The sequence below is a fragment of the Heptranchias perlo genome, chromosome 4 (assembly GCF_035084215.1).
Source record: "Heptranchias perlo isolate sHepPer1 chromosome 4, sHepPer1.hap1, whole genome shotgun sequence".
NCBI classification, from domain to species: Eukaryota; Metazoa; Chordata; class Chondrichthyes; order Hexanchiformes; family Hexanchidae; genus Heptranchias; species Heptranchias perlo.
The window spans coordinates 98,017,447-98,023,446 of NC_090328.1; the positions used below are offsets into that span (position 1 = coordinate 98,017,447).

The window sequence follows — 6,000 nt, forward strand, 5'->3', positions numbered from 1 at the left end:
GCTGTGCACAAATTGGCTGCCATGTTTGCCTACAGAACAAGAGTGACAGCACTTCAAAAAGTAACACACTGTTTGAAGAGCGCTTTGGGATGTCCTAAGGATATGATTGGGCAAATATTTTCTTCACCGGAGGCATTAACCTGTTTAAAATAATATCAATACCCGATACTATTCAGGGTCAGAGAACCAGAACACGTGATTCAATATGAGGAAGAGTTTTTATCCTGAAGCCACATTGTTTTTTCGGAAGTCTTGACTGTCCATTTTGTTTGGTTCAGAATATCATTGACCATTTCTTTCCCTGCAAACAACCAGCCCGTAACCACGATTGCATCTGCACTGCCTTTCAACTCACACAAAGGCTACAATCTCACATCTCTATCTTCCTCGGGATACTAATCTGGGCTAAAAATGACACGAGTAACTGTAGCATTTTGGTCAGTGATGCTGAGGCCACATGCTGCAGTCACCGGCCAATTTGAAGCTTCCAGTCAGAAAACCTGTGGCCTTGTGGCTCCGTTTCACTATGAAACACTTCACACCATCACTATAATCACCATGATGGGCACGATTTTAAAAAGTATATACAATTATAGATTCAAAGTACACCATCATACATCAGCAGATTATACCTATATCTAGGGAATGACATGCTGATTTGTCATTGTTCCAAAAAAGAGCCTAGGGTGACCAACAGCTAAGGAAATTGGGACCGATCCTCAAAAGTTTTGTGATGGTGCAAAGATCGGTAATGATTTGCAATCCAGCCATATAACATCTTTTCATTTGTGTGTACTTGGAACTACATAGGATGCTTGAGATACTTGAGGTTGAGGACATGGCTGCACTGTAGAATCCCACTATCATAGAATCATATAGCACAGAAGGTGGCCATTGGGCCCATTGTGCCTGTGCCAGCTCTTTGAAAGAACTATCCAATTAGTCGCATGCTCCCGCTTTTTCCGCCATAGCCCTGCAAATTTTTCCTTTTCAAGTATACATCCAATTCCCTTTTGAAAGTTACCATTGAATTTGCTTCCACCACATTTCAGGCACTGCATTCCAGACCATTACAACTCGCTGAGTAAAACAAATTCTCCTCATCTCTCCCCTGGTTCTTTTGCAAATCATCTTAAATCTGTGTCCTCTGGTTACCAACCCTCCTGCCAGTGGAAAGTTTCTCCTTATTTACGCTATCAAAACCCCTCATAATTTTGAACACCTCTATTAAATCTCCCCTTAACCCTCTCTGCTCTAAGGAGAAAAGTCCCAGCTTCTCTAATCCAAATGTTTGCAACCAATCCTGAGCTAGCTCATCATAAGACCAGAAGCTCTCTAGCTTTGGACCAGGAGAGCTCTTTGATGGTCTAGGCATGCTGGAGGGGAGCGGGATAGTGGAAGAGGACTAGAAGCCATTTTCTAAATCCAAATTTATTGGGATTAATGAGGTGGATCTCTTGCACCTCACTGCCATGCACTCCCACAACTTGGCCTGGAATTTCCTGGTGCAAACCCGCCTCAGTTCAGGTGATATAGATGCGGTATAGTAAAGGAATTGGACGGAGACCCTGCCCCAAAAAACACTTGCCATTAATTTCCGGTAATGACCACAACATAGGATAAATCTATTAGCTATCTGTTAGCTAAGATAGAAGCCCATGGAACTGAGGGAAAAGTACGGACTTGATTAGGAAGTTGGCTGAACGAAAGGCGACAGAGAGTAGGGATAATGGGTAGGTACTCACATTGGCAGGATGTGACTAGTGGAGTCCCGCAGGCATCTGTCTCGGGGGCCTCAATTATTCACAATATTTATTAATGACTTAGATGAAGGCATAGAAAGTCTCATATCTAAGTTTGCCAACGACACATAGATTGGTGGCATTGTAAGCAGTGTAGATGAAAACATAAAATTACAAAGCGATATTGATAGATTAAGTGAATGGGCAAAACTGTGGCAAATGGAATTCAGTGTAGACAAATGTGAGGTCATCCACTTTGGATCAAAAAAGGATAGAACAGGGTACTTTCTAAATGGTAAAACGTTAAAAACAGTGGATGTCCAAAGGGACTTGGGTTCAGGTACATAGATCATTGAAGTGTCATGAACAGGTGCAGAAAATAATCAATAAGGCTAATGGAATGCTGGCCTTTATATCTAGAGGACTAGAGTACAAGGGGGCAGAAGTTATGCTGCAGCTATACAAAACCCTGGTTAGACCGCGCCTGGAGTACTGTGAGCAGTTCTGGGCACCGCACCTTCGGAAGGACATATTGGCCTTGGAGGGAGTGCAGCGTAGGTTTACTAGAATGATACCCGGACTTCAAGGGTTAAGTTACGAGGAGAGATTACACAAATTGGGGTAGTATTCTCTAGAGTTTCGAAGGTTAAGGGGTGATCTGATCGAAGTTTATAAAATATTAAGGGGAACAGATAGGGTGGATAGAGAGAAACTATTTCCGCTGGTTGGGGATTCTAGAAGTAGGGGGCACAGTCTAAAAATTAGAGCCAGACCTTTCAGGAGTGAGATTAGAAAACATTTCTACACACAAAGGTTGGTAGAAGTTTGGAACTCTCTTCCGCAAACGGCAATTGATACTAGCTCAATTGCTAAATTTAAATGTGAGATAGATAGCTTTTTGGCAACCAAAGGTATTAAGGGATATGGGCCAAAGGCAGGTATATGGAGCTAGATCACAGATCAGCCATGATCTTATCAAATGGCGGAGCAGGCACGAGGGGCTGAATGGCCTACTCCTGTTCCTATGTTCCTATTCCTATGAATCCAGCCATCCAGAGCCCTGCCATCCGCATGTAGATAAAGGGAAACACGTCTTTGTGGTCCCCAGGTTTTCCCTTAGTTTCCACTCGGTTTCTAACCCCAGGCAACACCATCAATACAGTGTTGGGACCAGTAGGATGTCTCAGAGATGGAAAAGCACAGTGGACGCTATTGCTGGTGCAGATCAGCGATTCTGTTAGACTGAAAAGTCTGAAATTGACTGTCAATAAAGAAGACGAGTGTAGCTTAGTAGTTATGTTACTGGAGTAGCAGTTCAGAAGCCTGGGCTGGTAATCCAGTGGAACATGTGTTCAAATCCAACCTTGGGAATTTGCATTCAGTTTTAAAAAATCAGGAGATTAAAAAGCAGGTCTCAGTAAAAGTGGCTCTCGGGTTGTCGTAAAAACCCAACTGGTTCACTAATGTCCTTTAGGGAACGAAACCCGTCATCCTTACTCGGTCTGGCCTATATGTGACTCCAGTTTTACACCAACATGGTTGACTCTTAACTGCTCTCTGAAGTGGCCTTGCAAGCCATTCAGTGGTATCAAACTTTCTCAGGGCAACGAGGCATGGGCAATAAATGGTTCCCTTGCCAGTGATGCCCACAAACCAAGAATCTTAAAAAATCTCAGTAATTAATGGTCGTTGCTTGATTCTTCGAACAAATTAAAAAGAGAGAATTTAATTTTAGTGAAATACGGGATTTCCATTTCAGAATTCCATTGTTCCTGAGCTTTGAGGAAAAGGATGATGAGGCTATGGAAGACAGGAGAGGATGGAAGCTAAGAAGGTGTGGCATTATGCACACAGGCAACACCTGAACCGTGGGTATCCACACCAAAGTGTCAACAGAACAAGAAGATCCTATCTGAATTTTTCTCACAGGCAGTGTGTAAAAAGACTATGGCCTGGAATTTCTTCAGAGCTGCTCGCACTGCACCGCCGTAACTTCGCTGGAAGTGGGGCGGAAATCCGTCAACCAACATCACTAAAACAAATCATCTGTTCGTTATCACATTACTGTTTGTGGGACCTTGTTGTGCACAAATTTCCTTTATAAATACATGTGTGGCTGTAGGGGTTGGGGGGGATGGGGGGCTGGTGAGGTTTCTTGTCCATTTTAACTGTCTCTCAATCATCTCTTCATTTACCCTGAGTGGACATGGGTGGAGTTGAGTCATGCTCCAGCGTTATTTCAGAGTGTGCGCCTGTACTCCAGCCTCACTTACCTTGACTAACCTCGCGAGGGCATTAAAATTAATCATTAAGCTACTTCATTTCACAGTAAGATAAATATACAGAACATGACCAAACTTAGCTAATTCAATCTGGGCAAACTATCTTCACATAATGATACAAAATAAAGAACACGCCACACTAGCCCACATCAGTGGGCCGTCTTACTTGACTTAAACAAGCTGGTTGCCCACTCTCCTCCAGTATTTCTAATCTTTGTCTCAGTAAAGCCCCTCGAAGCTTTCTCCAACAAAACTGACTGCTCTTGCAGCCTTCCTGTTTCCAAAAACCTGACTACCATTTCCCTGTCTCTCTTTTTAATCTCCCTTAGTTCGCAGACAGAGTGGGATGAAAGGGCACTTCGAAACAGTGGGTATGAGGTATTTTCCATATACCTGGACAAGCTGGATGCATTGCTCATTGTTTAGAAAACAATTTCCATTCAGTTTATTAACCACCTTTCATCTAGGTGACTTTTTAAAAAAAAAACTTGAGGATACACTTTGCTTAAAAACAAATAAAAGTGACTTGTTTTCTCAAATCTTTTTTTTGACGCAAAAATAGTTTTAAAAAAAATCACAAAACATGACCGTAATCGTAGTATTACACATTTTATATTCTTGTATTGCCTCTATTCTGCTTCTCTATCCATTGACTCCAATAGAAAGTAAAATGTTTGCGGCAGTTTCCCACCGGGCAGATTAGGTTAAAATTAACCCCAAACAGTTAAAAAAAAACCTAGGCAGGGATTCCCCTCTTCAGGGCGGGAACGCCGCTGCAGCACCAGAAGATCCATCGAGGGGCCTTAAAGGGCAAGGAGTACCCCAAAGATTGGAAACCAAGGCCCACTGAAGGCCTTGGCAAGCAGTGGTAAATGGGGCGGAAAGAAGGGAAATTCGCCGGGGACCTGGGCGGCAGCAGGCAGGGAAGGAGCAGCCAGTTGGGGCGGAGAAGGAAGTAGGGACATCCTGTTGGGGCAGTGAATCGGCACTAAGCCGCCCGTATTTTCTAGCATTCTCTGTCGCAATCCCGCCCAATTTCGATGTCAGGTGAGATTGAAGAGGAGAATTCCCCTCCTCCCCGGCTCTCAGTTTATAAAAAGCATTAAGCCCCGACTTTAACCTAACCCGTCCAGCAAGAACGGGACGGGTTCAGGTCCGTTACTCGATTTACATCCTGCCCAAATTTTCTTATGCTAGGTGGATCAAGTTAAAAATCAGAACTCTTGAGTTTGTTTAAAATCTATATGACTTCTGTTAATTATAAAACTCAACTTTCAATATACTTAGCAACATCTTCTCCAAAAAGGCCCAATCGTCTAAAAATACATTCTTAAAAAAAAAATCAAAAATCCCCGCTTAGGAAAGTGAATAATTGCATCATAACAGAGGAGGTGAAGCTTGTAGAATAACAAACAACAGGATGTGTCTTAAATCACATCAGCATCATCAGTGGTTGGTGACTGATATTCCTTTTGTGGTGTTTAACCAATTCTGATGTGATTTTCATCATATATATATTCTTAGTAACAGAAACATTCTAGGATGCAATAGCCCACACAGTCAACATAACTGGATGAAGGAATATTCACCAAGCATTACCAATGATTTATCTACGATATATCAATAACAACTTGCATTTATACAGCACTTTAACATAGAAAAAGATCCCAAGGTGTTTCACAGAGGCATAATCAGAAATATATGGACATCAAGCCAAAGAAGGAGATAGTAGGAGGTGTGACCAAAAGCTTGGTCAAAGAGGTCAAGACTCTTAAAGGAAGAGAGTGAGCTGGACAGGCAGAGAGGCTTAGGGAGGGAATACCAGAGAATGAGGCCCAGATGGCTGAAGGCACGGTCACCAATGGTGGGGCGAAGGGAGGGAGGATGCTCAAGAGGTCGGAGTCAGAGGAACGGAGAGTTCTTGGGGATGTGGTTGTAAAGATGGAGGAAGTTTCAGCGATAGGGAGGGGTAAGGC

At 42.9% G+C, this 6,000-nt stretch overlaps 1 long non-coding RNA gene across 1 annotated transcript in view; it reads left to right on the top strand.

The window, feature by feature from the left end:
* LOC137321136 (uncharacterized) overlaps positions 1-4,513 on the top strand; it is a 72,867-nt gene extending 68,354 nt beyond the window's left edge. Inside the window, exon 4 of the long non-coding RNA XR_010962718.1 lies at positions 3,502-4,513. This is a non-coding gene — a long non-coding RNA (uncharacterized lncRNA). The remainder of the gene's footprint in view (positions 1-3,501) is intronic.
* The last annotated feature ends 1,487 nt before the right edge of the window (positions 4,514-6,000 follow it).